At 42.2% G+C, this 16,279-nt stretch overlaps 1 protein-coding gene across 1 annotated transcript in view; it reads left to right on the top strand.

Moving 5' to 3' along the window:
* Positions 1 to 3,264: 3,264 nt before the first annotated feature.
* MYH9 (myosin heavy chain 9) overlaps positions 3,265 to 16,279 on the top strand; it is a 70,098-nt gene continuing 57,083 nt past the window's right edge. The window contains exon 1 of the mRNA XM_068191128.1: positions 3,265 to 3,426. The gene's annotated coding sequence lies outside the window, so the exon portion shown is untranslated. The remainder of the gene's footprint in view (positions 3,427 to 16,279) is intronic.

Genomic DNA, 16,279 nt, shown 5'->3' with positions numbered 1-16,279 from the left:
CACTGTAGTTCAGCAAAGTGGACCTTTGTCTGGTGTGTAAAAGCTGGCAAATTAAAGAAGTATCTCTGGATGCTCGCTGCCTCATAGATTTGTTTCCCTCTGGAAATATTACAGTGCCATTAATTTATTCCCACCAAACTGGTAAATCTGTTTGCTGTTTAGATGTTTTCCAGAATTCAGTGACCAGTACAGGTTTGTTCTTCCAAATCATGCTGGCTTGCAAATACTGATGGAAAATGTGAGTGAAGTTGATCAGAAGGATCCACATAAACATCCTGTGAATTTGTAGAAAGTAACAGATGTATAAAATCAGTCTGATGGCTCTTTTAGTCACTCTTGTTTTTCTCTGAGGTGTGTCCCCTTTCCTGGGTAACTTCCTGCCAACAAAAACCTATTGCACTTATTTTCAGGGTAATCAAGCTACAGAAAACAGACATTTAAAATCTGACTTGCCTCAAGTATGGCACGTCTACAAATCTGACCCTTAGGGAAACACACAGAGTTTTCTTGCAGAGGTGGGATACACTTTTTGTGAAGGGGAAGGATGGTGTAAACCTGTACCAGTCTTTGTTCTGAACTCAGTTTTGATGCTTTACTGATGAAGTCATCGAGAAAGTTTTAATATCAATTAAACAGGAGTGGGACCAAGTTCTTAGATTTATATTAAAAAAAAAAAAAGTGCCAAACCTTAAGAAGGCACTCCAGTCTGACCTTAGCCTGAAATCGGAGCATTAGGAAGAGAACATATGTGAGTGTGAGAGTCAGAGAAGAATAAAAGAATTTAAACTACCAATAATATACACTCTGCAAAAATGACTTTGTGACAACCTTTTTATGTCTGCATTTCATGCTTCCAGTCATTATCTTTTATTTCCAATGTAACTACTACTGTCAGTTCATGTTGCCTTTTGTACTTGCTTTCCTAGCTAAGATCTGCTACTTTTTCTCCATTAAAAGCTCAGTTTAGACTTGATGCTGCTTTCCTTTGCTTACCTTTCCTTTCTCAGTAACACAGCTGATGATGCAGCTTCTCATGTTCTAAAGAAGCTTCTGATATATTTGGTTACCTCCACTATTTTCATTCTGCTTCATTTTTGTGGGAGAACTTAAAACCCTGTTGTTCAGCAAGTAAATATCTGTTCCATATGTTGGTCACTTCTTTTCATGGCTCAATATGAGCCACTGGATTGTTTTACCATAGAATCATGGAATGGTGTGGGTTGGAAGGCACATTAACGATCAGGCAGTTTCAACTCGCCTGACATGGGCAGGGACACCTTCCACTAGACCAGAACTCCATCTACTCTGTCCTTGAACACTTCCAGGGACGGGGCATCTGCAGCTTCTCTGGGCAACCTCTGCCAGTGCCTCATCACCCTCACAGTAAATCCAAAGGTATCTGTTAATGTAGGTAGCTGCCATTCACAATTCCAGCTTCCTTTCATTTTCTACCTTGAAGCACTAGCGAAGACCTACCCTGTATATTCCTTTCTCACGGCCAAATTAAATTCTTGTTTCTATTTTGCATCTGTATTTACATTTCTCACCTCTGCTTCTAACAGTGACACTTCTGTGTCCCTGATACTCAGCTGTACAATCACCTTTCAGTGATTTCTCCCACTGTCTTCTGTGTCTTGAGATAAAAATGTCTAGGATCATTTCCAAACTGCTGCAGTGAACCTTTCTAAGCCTTAAGCGTTTCACTCAGACAAGGAATGCTTACTTTAGATACTTCTCCACTAACTTCCCTCTTTATTCAAGCCTCTTTAACTTCATTTGCCTCTTCTGCTTGTAGCTTTGATACTGCCACCAGTAAATTTTGCCTTGCATTTTCTGTTACTGGCACCTACATCTGCAAATGTGCCCTCCTTGCACAAAGTAGGAAGTTATAAAGGGAAGGACCCTTGCATTTCTGTACGCGCATAAAGCGTGCAGTAAATCTTATCTGCTTTTCTGGATCTGACATACGGATTTAGATATGCTGTACTCTTTTCAGAAGGACTTTGGTCTCGCATCCTGGCTATTGCTTCCTCCTTTAGCTCATCCTGAAGTTCCACTTAATATATGGAGGCAGAATTACACCACCTTTGCCTTTTCACACATCAATGTTTCAGCATGCCTTTAAAAATATGTTTCAGGCTTCTGTGAGCACAGGCACTGGCTGTTCAAACACCTCAGCAGCATCAGGGGCTGCTTACACTCATGTTTCTGCCTGCCTCAGTTTTGTCCCTTAGAGTCCAGTGAAAGGAAACAAAGCTGAGTGAAGGATCTGGAGGAAAAGTCTTATGAGAAGCCAAGGAACCTGCAGTTGTTGAACCTAGAAAAAAGAGGGGGAGACCTTACCATTCTCTACAGGTGCCTGAAAGGAGGCTATAGCCAGGTGGGGGTCAGTCTTCTCTCCCAGGCAGCCAGTGCCGTGATGAGATCATGGCCTCAAGCTGAGCCAGGCTGGACATTAGAAGGAATTTCTTCGAAGAAAGCGATTAGACATGGGAATGGGCTGCCCAGGGAGGTGGGGGGTCACCATTCCTGGAGGTGTTGAAGGAAAGACTGGATGTGGCACTCAGTGCAATGGTGTGGTTGACGTGGTGGTGTTCGGTCATAGGCTAGACTCAACGATCTCAGAGATCTTTTCCAACCTAATTGACTCTGTGAAACAAAATTTTGACTGGCATCTTCCTGTTGCAGGTAATTTGCACTAAAACAAGGCTGAGTGGGAACCTCTTGGCCGGGACACCCCCGCAGCCCCAATCTCCATCTCGGAGGACTTCTGGCACGGCCTCCGGCGGCGGGCCCGCAGCCCCAGTCTCCATCTCGGAGGACTTCTGGCACGGCCCGCAGCCCGTCGCCCCGCGGAGCCCCATCCGCTGCTCCCGGCCCCGGCCGCGCCCGCCGCCCTCGGGAGCACCAAAGGCCGGCGCGGGGCATTGTGGGGCTGCCGCGCCGTGGGGCGTTGTGGGGGCGGCTCGGCCGGGCTCGACCCGGGCGGATCGAAGCGGGGGAGCCCTACCCGGCCCCGCAGCCGGCGGGGTGGAGCCCTCGGCGCCCCGAACCCCCGCAGCCGCCGCTGCCGCTCCCCGCCCGAGCGGCCGCGGAGCCGGGTTGGGCTGAGCTGGGCGGGGCCGGGCGGGGCGCACGGGCGTTGCTAACGGCTCAACGGCTTCCTCAGCCTCCGCACACCTCGGCCACTCTGATTGGCCACGTGGCCGTCAATCGTCGGGAGCGGCGGCACCATTGGCGGGCGGCGGCGCGGGGGGCGGGGCGGCCCCGCCCGGGCGGGCGGGCGGGCCGCTCAGCAGAGCCGGTGAGCGGAGCGGCGGTCGCGGTGCCGCGGGAGGAGCCGCAGCCGGAGGACGCCGCACTCTTGCCGAGAGGAGCGCAGCCGTCGCCGCGGCGTTTCCTTCCCTCCACCGTAGCCGGGACCAGGTGAAGCCGGTCGGGCGGGGCGGTGGGCGCGGGTGGCTCCGGTTTGTCCCCCCTGGCGCCGCGCTTTCCTCCCTCCCTCGCCGGGTTTGGCGCCTCTTTGTCCGGCCGGGCGAGAAGGCTCCCGCTGTCCCGCCGCTCCGTCCCCGCTGGGAGCTGCCGTGCCGGTGTGCTCCCCGTGTCCCCGCTGCGCTCGGGGGCCGTGCGTGCCCGGGGAGGTGCCTCTCTGTCCCCGCACGCCCCGCGAACCGGCCCCCCGCAGGTGGGGTGGGTGCTTGGCGCTCTTTTCCGCCGGACCCAGCTCCTTCCCCTCCCTCCTTCCCTCCGGTGCCCGGCCCGCGGGGGCAGCGGGCAGGGGCTGCCGGCAGCTGTCAGGGCTGCAGCCTGAGTCACGGGCTGACAGCCCTCCTGCAGACACCGCCATGGGCTTGGCTTCCGCCCGCCAGCCCGGCTCCACTTCCTCGTTCGGTTTGGGCCGGGAGGGAGGAGGGAGTGACAGGGCAAGATGAAGCTTGCACCGAGAGCTCTTGCAGATAGCTTGTGCTTTCAGGCATCACCTCCAACCGAGTAGTAAAAGTGCTCCGGCTTTGCGTGGTATCTTTACCAACTTGTCCTCGGTAGGTGTGGAAAGTAACAAGTTTCATAGCCCCCGAGCGTGGTGCCTGCCCAGGAAATTTAATGAGAATTGCTCCTAATTTGCCTAAACACAGGGTGAAATGAGTTTTAAAAGAATAACACGCTTCTGGTTATTAAGGGGGATTTTTCCGAAGTAAACTGCATTGGTCAGCAAACTCTGCATGCAGTGACTCTTTTAATTCCACTTTCTTTTCCTCCTTACAATTCCTTTCCTTTTTTTTTTCCTGTTGAAGCACTATTTGTACTCTTGATCTTTCTTCTTCTGTAGGCTTTTCTGCCGTATCCTGTCACGATGTCCTGAGCCACACTCCATCAGAGTGGACTAAGAACCTAAGCTTTTTTTATAACTGGGCAGGTCTTCCAAAACAGAGTAATCTCTCAAATAATGCATTAAAAAAATATGCTTCAGACTTGTAAAGATACTGTACTAGTCTGCAGGCCAAGGTCCATTTATAATTTGCCTGCTGTAAGGAAATACAAGGTAACTTACATGGAGACTGTTGAACCGTGGATTGAAAGATTAAATTACACATTCTTGACTCTTGTATACATCTCCTATTCATAAGTCTAGGTATGGTAAAGTTTTAACTCCAAAGTAACAACCCTCTAATCAGTTACTGCCTGTGTAAAATGCTTTTGAAATTAGTCACTCGGTCTGGATGTGACTAAGTTCACTTATCGATGGCATTCCAGCAAAAATGGCAGCAAAAATCTTGGTGCAGAAATATATTGACTCATAGATGCACTGTCTGCATCTGTAGTGCTCTCACGAGGTTTCACTGAGATAAACAAATACTTTTATTAACAGAAAGTTGTAATGAGAGGAAAGCAATTGATAAATGTAAGTGGCGCAGAAGGGTTTTGAAGTTGTTAATCATAATTTCCCAAACTGTATAAACACAAGACTTTATGCTAATCTGATCTTGTGAAAATAACTACAAGGAAATCATTCAACAGTTCCGTGATGCTCCATATGAGGTGGACCTGCTGAAATTGATGTGTTCCACTTGTTGATAGCTTTGTTTATTGCACTTATTCATAGTGTGTGCACTGCCTTTATCGAGGCGGACAGGAAAAATTTTCTGTAACGCTAAAGTAGAAGCAGAATTGGTAGTAGTGGATAAAAATGGGGATCTGAGCTTCTTTACTGACCTGAAGCGTCCAAGTGAGTGTGACTTGCACCAAGCTGGTGAGTGACGTGGTTCTTTTTGAAATCTGCCGTTATCTCTTGGATGCTCTACTTGTATAGCCAAGGTCTGATTTTGGAAGATCTCTGGAGAAGAAGAGTCTGCGACCTCTGGAGAAGTGTTTGTGCTGCTGAGTAGCCTGTGTCTGTTTCTGTATAAACAGGAAGACTTAATAGTCGGGTTCTGTCTGCCCCAAAAGAATGAGTGGAGAAACTGAAGTCCTTTTATTGGCTTTTGCACAGATTGTTAGGATATTTCTACCATGGTCCTGGGTTGGTTTTTGGTTTTTTCTTTGTTTCTTTTTCTTTCAAGTTAATCTTGTAAGAAAAAAGTTGCCAGATGATCATTTAATCTCAAGAGATAAAGAATAAGATTTTTTTCATTAGTTCCTCTGGATAGATTTTGATGTGTTTCAGAATGTTTTAAGAAGACAAATCGCTTGTGTGAGCTACACCATAATCTTTCAAATGAATCTAATGAAAAAGTAATAATAATAATAATAATGAAAAAAAGACCCAAGACTTGTCCAGTAAAATTGTAGGAAAGAGAAAAATCTCTCACTTAGGAAGCTGAGATAATCTTTGTTGTCCAGCACATTATTTGGTATTATGCAAAGTATTTGAGAGTGTTCAAACTGTGTAGCCAGTGGTAGCTCTAATACTCACTCATGTTCGAGTTTTAAAAAACTGCCTTGCAGTTATATTGAAAACACAAACCATTATTATCTTGGAAGGTCTTTAAAAATAATGTACCGACTGTGTTCATGTAATAATTCACAGGTTGGTCACATATCAGGCTATTCACATGCAGGTATGAGGGAGTGCATGTATATCACCTGCTACTAGCTTTGTGAAAATACACTGCAGTTGTACTGGGAGATTAGTCTGTCTACATCCACATTTCAGATTTGGTTCTGTTAATTTCCAGAACAAAGGAGACAGGACACGTGTCAGAGGTATTGTGATTTCTGAGCTGATTCTTCTCAGTCTTCTGCTTCCACCCCATCCCTAGGCCTGTGTCTTGCCCAGATTGATGTCACTTATGGATTAGTGTGACTGTAATAGGGTGAGACTATAAGTGGGCCCATGGGAGGTACAGGAATTCATCTATTTAATGCAAGGGGTTACTGAAAGGGGAAGTCAAAGCTAAGGTTGTGTTATCCTCCATAATACATCTGCATTTTTGTGTGGTAGCTTTGGGCTATTGGGTAACATGCTGAAACTAACTTATGACTAGAGTGTATTTTAGAGGCTCCAATTAGTGTGCACGTCTACTAAAAGGTATCCAAAACCTTAATCCTCAGTGTATGATTTAATGTATTTTTGTTTGTTTGACTTAATAGTGCACTCAGTGCCCTCTAACATAAATTTTTTTCTTTGATTTCTTGTGTAAATGTCTCGTTACTCTTTGCTTTCTTAGTTTATAATTGAGGCAGAGCTGTTTGCATGTTAAGTGGAGAAATTGTGTGCCTGACATTAAGTCTTCTGTGGGTTGGAACAAAACTGTAATAGCAGAGGATTGCCTACAGCAGCATTGTTTTTGCTGGCAGTTGCTCCAACTTAATGGTGGCTCGGTGACCTTGTACCTTAAATTTCTTTTCAGTTTAACCACACCATGGTTCTAATTGAGTTTTCTAGTGCAGAAAGAGATGGAAACTAGGAACCTGATTTTAATAAGAGTATGCTGAAGCAAAAACACTAAATGCAACTTCTGCCCTGGAAGCTAATGCAAATGGGTGTTGTCCAACTAAATGAAATGCACCAGTTTACAAGTTCATCTTAATTATGGTTTATCCGCTTCGCTTTTTTCTTCAGTGGCTGTGAGAACTTGTTCGGAGTACTTGAAGTAATAATCTCAACACTGATTGGTCTTGTAGTCCTAGGCCACTGTAGTGGTTTAACAGCTTCTGACCTCACTCCAGCCCGGTTGTGTTCAGCATAAAGGGTTAATTCCCATTTTCAATTAATGGTCCCTTGACCTGTTACTGTTCATCATGATATGTTGCCTTTCTGAGCATCCTAAAGAGTGTGAAGAAACACTAGTGTCTACAGTTTTCTGGTGATGGAGCTGTGATTGATTTCATTGTGTGATACTTCTGGAGCTAGTGCTGACTGCTAAGTCAAGTCCTTTTTAACCATAGTGAAAGGGAAGCTGAAAAATTGATCTGGCATACCTTGTCTACTGTAAATTGTTTCTTGTAGAAGTATTGCAAATGTATTGCTGCTGGTTGCAGAGAGGTATAATGAAATGTAATGCTGTGTGCTGTGTCTTGACTCCATGACCTATTTATGAAATTTATGCCTCTAGAGTTTTGTACATAGGGTTTGGATTCTGCATGTCTTCATGACTAGAAATTTAAATTTCTCCTAGTGCATGTATGCTGACTTTACTGAGAGCAGTAAATAAAACCACATGGGTAAGCGACTTCAGTAAACTCGGGCTAATAATTAATATGTTAAGGAAAATTTAACTTGAAAATCTGTATCATGAAGTCCTCTTAACTGATGAATACTTCCATTCATCAAGAGCTACCATTTTAATGAGTCTCGGCAGGAAATCCATTGTGATATATGCCTCTGCACAGAACTTGAGTTCTGATTTGCGTGAAAGCAAAGTGGGCGTTAAGACTTGTAAGAAAAAAGGTTTAGAGAAATTTTACAGCTCTATTTTGTCAGTTGTGTGCAGTCAGAGGGGTTTTTTTTCCTCCTGGGCAGCTTCCTGTTTGAAATCTAAGACTTAAAGCGTGCTCTTGTAATACTTTACTTTGCTTTTTATTGTCTGTAATGATGAGAGTACATTCACCTGTGTTTTTGTTTTAAGCTCAAGATTTGACCAGTTCATTTGAGTTTAGACTCTTCTACAACCTACTTTACAGCCTTGGAGGTGCAGTAGATTTGACTTTGGTTAAAGTTGGTTATAGTCAACAACCAACCCAGTTAGTTTTAGTAACATCATTTAAATGTTCAAGAGAGGAAACCTACAGCCAAATTTCAATTAAAATTTTAGTTGCTTCTATTTTTTCCCAAATGTGACTGACTTAACAGAACTGTAGTATCAGTTAGTAAGTTAGTAAGTTCTTTTTGACAGGGACTGTTACATGTAGGTCTGCTTGCCATTTAGTGCAAGAGATTGCAATCTTTCTGTGCCAAAATTGATAAAATCAGTTATTTTGAAATGTGTGAACAAAGTAATTTTCATTGATGTGCTATCAATTTAAGAAAAAGAAACCTTATCTTAGGATTTAGACATATTTGAGCAGATATAGGATGTTTAGATGAAAGAACTTCACAAGAAATACTGAATGTAAATCTGAAATTAAACCAGTGAACTGGATTAGAAAGTTCCTGGTTAAGCACTTAAACTAGTTGGTTTATAAAGTAAATTGATTTTTGCACCTTTTTTAAATGTAGATGAAGAAATATTCTCTGTGGCTATATCAGTCATAGTTTAAAACCTAGAGGAAGGTATTGACATTTTGCTTTGGGTTTTTTGGGTGGTTGTGAGGATGGATAGCTGTGTGTTTAATAGTTAGTGAGTGGAACAGGTCAGAAGGGGAGGATTTGAGATGAAGATAACCAGAAACAGCAATTTAATTAGTAAATTCCTCATTGCGGTAACTATCTAGAAATAACTTTAATTTTTGCTTGTAAATGCATATGAAGTAGTCTATGAAATATTTCTTCTGTATTAGTGGAATTTCATTTTTTAGCAGAATGCCACTTAAATATATTTGTTCTTCATAGTTGTGGTTCAGACGTCACTTTTTTCCATTGTTCAGAGATAGAAATGATCTCTATTCCTTTCTGACATCAAGTGGAATGTATTCAGACTTCTCAGAATTGTTTAAATAAATTGAATTATAGATGCAGATATACAGTAGACAACCTAAAATAGTTAAATAATTGGATACTTGAAACTGCTGTATTTCAAGTGGATGTGTCTGCATACTGACCAAGTTAGTCTTTCTTAGAGGAGCATAAATACCAAATAAGATTTCTCTACAAGTACAAAAACTCCTTAAATTGTGACTTAAGATTTGTGACTTAACTCAGGCAATAAAAGCTAAGTGAACTGGTTTATGTTGCAGTATGAATCTTTATAGCAGACACTAAAGTCTGTGACATTTCATTACACAGTAAATTATTGTGAATTGGTTTAATGGCCCTTTCCAAGTTTAATGCAGAATATGATGGGAAAAGTAAAATGAGAACACAGAAATGTGATGAGAAAGATGTATTAGTCATAAAAGAAGGATTGCCAATTTATTAGGCAAATTAATGAAACCTCTAAAAGCTATCTACATTGCCCATGTAGCACTGACCTATACATGTGCAAAATCAGTTTATCTTCTTCTTGCACATGGTGGGAGGTAATCTTTTATGTGGCAAATCTTACTTTTTTTCCTAATGGGCAGAACTGTATAAATAAATTTTAGTTCTTTAGTGCTCAAAAAACTTAATGTAGACTTAAGTGATAAATATCACCATGTTGTATTATTGCTAATTCTGTCAGGAAAAAGTGCAGCTGCGTTAGTGTTTCAGCTCTTGCTCATGTAGATAAGGAGAAGAATATTGGGGAGTCACAGGATTGTTTGGGTTGGAAGGGACCTTAAAGATCATTTTGTTCCAATCCCCTGCATGAGGGACCCCTTTCACTAGGTCAGGTTGCTCAGAGCCCCATCCAACCTGGCCTTGAACACTTCCTGGGATGAGGCATCCACGACTTCTCTGGGCAACCTGTTCCAGTGCCTCGCCACCGCAGCACTGCCCTGTGTATGGTTGTGGACAGTGTTAACTATGGTGGAAACACACAAAACTGTTTGGCTACTCTGTGCAGGACTTCCTTATGTTGTTTTTATCCTTTTAGGGCAGAAAGCAAAACTTTATTGGAAACTTTCAAATTATATTTGTTTCTTCATATGGGAACCATGGTATGTTATATCAGTCACCTGTCAAAAGGAGATAATTTTCTTTTTCTACCAAAAAAGTATTTCCTTGTATTGCCAGAATAGAGAAAATTTTATATGCCATGTAGCCATGATTGTAATAGTCCAGACTGAGTTTCTACTTCAAGCGCCCTTGTTTTTACTCATTTGAGATTGAAAGATGAGTCCTTTCTTCTCCTCTAACACAAAATTCAGTGTTTCAGGAGATCCAGACAGGAGGGCATGGTTGGGTGAATTCTAAAATTAGCAATGCCTGATGCTGTTCCTTTTTAAAGACTGATATATTTGCCAATGAGAGAAGAAAGCACAGGGTCAGGGAGGGAGCAAGCTAACCAGAAGACAAACTTGAGGGTGAGGTGTACAGGCCAGACCAGTGTTCCTCGTGTTGCTCTACTGTACCACGAGCTTCCTGTAGAACAATGCTTATAATGGATGGCTAAGAGGCTGTGCCAGGGCTTGAATGCAATAGGGAAATGCCACAATCTGGATTTTCAGACTATCTTGAACATGATATTTATAAGCATATGTGTTTATAAAACAAATATAAGTATAATACAACTAAAAATTTAAAAACCATAAATACTTTCAACCTGGCCTCCTTACACATCCTGGAACATAAAGGCTATGTAGCTTTTTCTTCTTTGGGTAAGAGTTGCTGTGTTCTCATGTCCAGAAAAAGTCATTCTTCAGACCTCTACCTCAGACATCACTGTCATAAACAGAGATGTAGGTCATCTTATTGAACTGTTATGTATTGCTGGAAGGATTGAGGATCCAACTTGGACCTTGTAGAGGCAGTACACTTCTCTGTGCCAGGATTTTTGCTTGCCATCCCTGTAGCTGCTGTTAATGTGAAGCAGAATTATTTGAAACAAGAATACAAATATGAGATGTAGCAGAAGGCTGCTTGTACACAGTCCTAGTTTGGCACAGTAGGTTGAGCTGAAAGTGTCTAGAGAAACGTCGGCTGCAACGTAAAATTAATACTTTTAAAATTTATTTACCGGACATATTTACCCTGATTCTTGGTTCTTTTCATTTTGAGATGGAAGATGATTAGTCGTATTGATGCTGAGATCAAAGCAATTTGTCAGTTAATGTTAGCAAGAGTAATTGTTCCTGTAAGATGACTTTATCTTGGCCACATAAATGCTAAATATTTGCATCTAAAAGGGTGTCTCTGTATTTAGGTGTAATTGTTTTATTCCTTGTTCGCTCTTGCAGTGAATTGAAACCCGGCATTGACAGAGATGATGGGGAGTGCTAATTGATGTATGTAGAGCTACCTTACACGGTGCCTCAGAGTTCTTGGCAGATACCTTTTTAGCCTTAAATGAGAATATTAGGGAAGGGATGAAAAGTGACCCCGAGGTAACAAAGGTTAAAACTCTCTAAGCTCTTCCCCCCTCTCTCATGCAATGTCTCTAGGGAACTCTGCATGCCTGATCAGAACTTATGCAGGCCATTATGCCTCCTGAAAAAAGGTCTTCCAGCAAAACAGCTTGAACAGCAGGGATGGGCTGCAATTTTCTGAACTACAGCTGTCTCCTTAAGTGGGATTACTTTGCTGAGTGGTCACGAAGAATGTGTTCTCCCCCTGGAATGTTTTCCTTGTGGGCACACTGTCTCTCTAAGAGGAATTCTCTCCTCTGCTGAGAAGGCATGTACTGTATTCCACTAATGAGAAACAACAGTTGCAGAAAGTGTATTATGCAGGATTGTAAACTTTGAATATTTATTCAAAGTGAATGGGGTTGGGTGGCAGCCAGCCTAGCTTTGTCATGCTAAAGACTGGACTTGAAATCAACAGAAGGCTACCCTCCCCCTCCCTAAATCGGTGTTTGGTGTGTTTAAACAGCATGTATAGGCTTCATAGAGCTGATTAACTGTATTGGTGCCATCTACACGGTAGTATAGTAGTCTTTATGTCTCCCTGAACTCATAAGGTGCAATTAAAATAGAGGCAAGCACACCCTCCCTAGCATTAACTTAGGGAAGCTATGCCTGGCTTTATTTGCCTGTAACCTACAGTGGTTAATTACTGCATGTAGTGTGGTTGCCCAAGATTGTTCCTGTGCTTCTGTAGCCCGTGGTGAAGCCTGCATTATCCTGTTTTCAGTCTTTGGTACCCAAAAGTAGCCTCTTCAGATTGGCATTAATATTTGTTAAATGCACATGTGCTGTGCTTGTAGACTGTTCCCACAGTCCTACTGTATTTGAACCCAGTGGTGTTAATATTTGTTAAATGCACATGTGCTGTGCTTGTAGGACTGTTCCCACAGTCCTACTGTATTTGAACCCAGTGGAGAGAAAAGGTGACTATTAAGTGGCATGTAAGCGTCTTGCTTGTATGTGACTTTGTGGCCTTTGCATTTTACCATGGGAAGTCCCAGCTGCCAGAGCAAACCCTCTCTGTCAGCTGTTAGAGTAGAATATATGCTTCACACATACCAGAGTGGTGCTTGGCAGCTGATGAAGTGGGCTGGATATGGAGAAACCGAGAAACATTTATTCCATGTTCACTGTTCTGAGGATGTGTGTTGGGTGCCTTTAGGCCACTTGGAAGATGCAGAATTTCCTTCAGTTTCCTTCTTTTGTCTTACCTGTCGTGTGGCCAGTAGGTCACTTCTGTGCAATAGAAGCATCACTTATGCATCAGATAATTGGATTCCTCCTTCTTGGTTCTTGGAGCCCCACATACAGAGAGGGCACTTTAGTGCTCTACCTTGAGTTTAATTTACAGTAATAAACAGGGTAGCTGGCAAGTCTGGGCAGCACTACAGTCAAACTGAATATGCAATGATAATTGCCAGCAAACTGCATTCCAGTTGTGAAATAAATCTTTCAACAATGTATTGTGTGCGTCAGACTGTGACTGGAGAGGAAAGCAGTGAACTACAGTAAGCCTAATAACAGTCATTATGAATCCCAAATAAAGCTGAAATAGAAGAAATGAGTCTGCATGGCAGCATTCTGAATGCAAAGGGTAAGTGCAGCTCAGTGCCTTCAGTGTGGGGGGCTGCCTGTGAGGGGGCATTAATTGCAAGCTCAGGTACTTGCCTGGTGTTGTATTCTCTTGTGGGATAACTGAAATTCGTGATTCTTGCATTCAGCCTGAAGCATCAAGCACTGACGTGTCTCAATGTACTGAACTTGAGAAATAAGCAGCTATAACCTGTCCATCAGTTCAGCTTCCTGAGAGATTTTCCCTTTCCTTTCCCTCCTCCTCCTTGTGATTCATTTCTCACCCTTAGTGATTTAAATTCCGGTTTTTATGGAGGTGTTGCTCACAAATTGAAGCAGTTTGGGCTAACAAACTTTGCAGTTTTCTTTTCCATAAATATACTGGCACTTGGAGCTGTGAAGTGTCACCCTAACCTAAGCAAATGAGATCTGAATGGTTTCTTAGTGAATAGGAAGTTTTTTATTGGTAGGTTAGGGGTTTTATAATGTCAATGCTTGGTCACTGTAGCTAGCCTGGCCACTAAAGTCTATTTTAGACTAGTTTAGTCTAGCGTTCTAGGTGCTTTTAAATCTAATTTGAGGAACTGTATTCAGCTGGCTGGGGAAGGGGCTGGGGAAGGTGAAATAGTTGAGTTGCAAGAATAAGGCAAGTATTAGCTGTTCAGATCATAGCTTAGCAAGGATTCCCATCATATGAATGTTACTGACCAAACTTAGTTTGAATTAGCAGCTTCTCAAAGTCAGATTATTTTTTAAATGCTGTATATTAACAAATAATCAAGTTTCTTCCCTGAGTGCAACTTAGTTGTACCCAAAATAGGGCCAGAAGTGACCTGTAGTGCTGTAATTTTGTAGTGCAAAAGTCTTGTCTTACCTATAGAAATGGTGTACATTCCTTTTGTTCTGTGAAAGGGCCTTTTGTCTTGTATTGCACCGTCTGACAACCTGCTAAAGGTAAGACAGTTTGGAAAGTGGTGAGAAAGTTGTATTCCTGAACTGCTTTTAAAAGGTGAACTCTTTAAAGAAAGGGAAATTAACTTGTAGTCTAAATAGGTTTGCTATTTATTGTTCATTCTTTTTGTCACCCTTTAGGGTAGTTCCTCTTGCACTGCAAGTAGAAAAGCCACTCGGCAAACCATGTGGGAGGATTGTTTAATATGAAATCACAGAAAATTTGTAACAGTGTCTTACTGGTGGATATGAAACAGAAGAAAACTTCCAGTAATTATACACTTATGTCCCTTTTCACATAGGCTCAGTCTTACAGCAAAGCTCTGAAGTGTTGATCTGAATTGCCAAGGATTCGGTGCATATATTTGGCTATTTTACATCCTCTGTAGCACAGTATTTTACAAACTTCTCATAATTCATTAAAATAGGGAAATGAAATGGTGTGTGAATAAAACTGTCTATTCCAGTGTAGTAATGCATCTTTGCTGGGAATGAGGCTGAAGCCAAGAAAAGAACAGAGTGGAGGTCCCTACTTTAATGATGGTTTAGGTAACTCAAACTGGAGGTGTTTCCTTGCCCAGCCAGTGCTCTAATACTTGTAAGTGTGATGCTTTAACTCTTGCATTAATGCTCTTATGAAATAAGTATAGAATTCTTGTGAATTCTATTTCTTCTTCAGCTCTTAGCTCCATAGTTTAGTAAAGCCCAAGCTTATCTAGCTGAGCAGTGGCTCACTCCCTGGAACAGTTCTGTGGCTGCTGACAGAGTAAATGTCTGGGGGGAATGGGGGATGTAATACAAACAGTTATTGAAAATTAAATTGCAAATAGGTAATATTCTGTGCTTTTAGCAGTTGCAAAACACTTGTAATTGAAAGAAAGAGACCTTACAGCAGAGGTAGCTTTTAGACCTTTCCAAACCAGATAAAGTATTTGTTCCCAGGTTTATGGGAAGCACTTGATGCTGCTTTAAGTAGAGAGTGTGTGAAGTGTCTTATAATTCAAGTCTTAAGGCTATGAAATTGCAGGAGACTGAGGCAAACTTCTGTCCATATGACTGTATTCCAGTGAGGGTTTGGAGTAATTCTGCCTAATTCAATGGGAATGCATGTCATTTTAAGTTAAATTCAGTGTTTGACATGTTCCTCTCAAAAGAACCTGTCTACTGGGAAATATGTATGTCAACAGGGCAGTTGGTATTATTTTTTTAAGATTGCAGTACATACTGATGTCTTGGTCCCATCATCTTCATGACTGTAGAGATTGCCTTGTCTCTATCTATGACTGTATGGCATCTTTGTGGCAATTATGTAATTAGTTAAATGGCAAAGAATGTCTCTTGGACCCTGAAATAATGGAAAACAAGCAAAGTTTGACCAGCCTCTTCCCCAGACTGCTGTGAACCACAATAAGGGAACATACTGGGTTAACGGGGAAGTGACTGTAGTATGTCATTTTTGGAAACAATACTAGGAAGGAGACATTTAAACTCAAAACAAGGATGGTCTGTCTTCCTTCTGTGTTCTTTGGTCCTCTTGCCTATAGACTGGCATAAAAAAAAATAATGTTAACGGTATTTTCATCTGGCAGTTGCACAACAGCTTTGTAAAGATAAATGTCCTTGTCCTACATAATTATCTACACCCCAAATGCAAACTACCAGGCAAACAAATTGCTTCCTAATTTGTTCCTAAAACAGCAATGATTTGCATTCATTGTGAGTTGCTGTTAAGAGCTTACCGGGCTTGCTTCCTTCCTTGACCACTTTAAGGGATTTTTAGAAATGCCCAGTGAAATGCAGCATAAGCTAGGAAGATAAGTTTAGGAGTCCATGAGATGGAACTTGCTGAATCTGATTCCTCTGGTACTGTTCTTGTGGAGAAGACAAATTAATGGTTGGTTTGTGGTATTGCTAGTTCAGACGCCCTGTGGGTTCGAAGTCAGCCTTGAGAATAGCTCTAATGCCATGTTATCTTAGCTTGAGCCTCTGGCTTTTACTTCTGCTACGTGAGGATTCAGTTCTGGAGCATAGGAGAGCTAGTTTAAGATGATGATGATAAGAAGGCTGCTGCTGCCATGCAATAAGGGAATTTTCAAGTCTGTTTCAAGTTTGAGGTGCAGACCCTTTTTGAATCTCCACACTACTATTTGGTAGTTCTTAAAATATGAAAACT

Source organism: Anomalospiza imberbis, chromosome 5 (assembly GCF_031753505.1).
Source record: "Anomalospiza imberbis isolate Cuckoo-Finch-1a 21T00152 chromosome 5, ASM3175350v1, whole genome shotgun sequence".
NCBI classification, from domain to species: Eukaryota; Metazoa; Chordata; class Aves; order Passeriformes; family Viduidae; genus Anomalospiza; species Anomalospiza imberbis.
The sequence above is the reverse complement of the archived record's forward strand: the minus strand, read 5'-3'. Positions and strand labels throughout refer to the sequence as shown.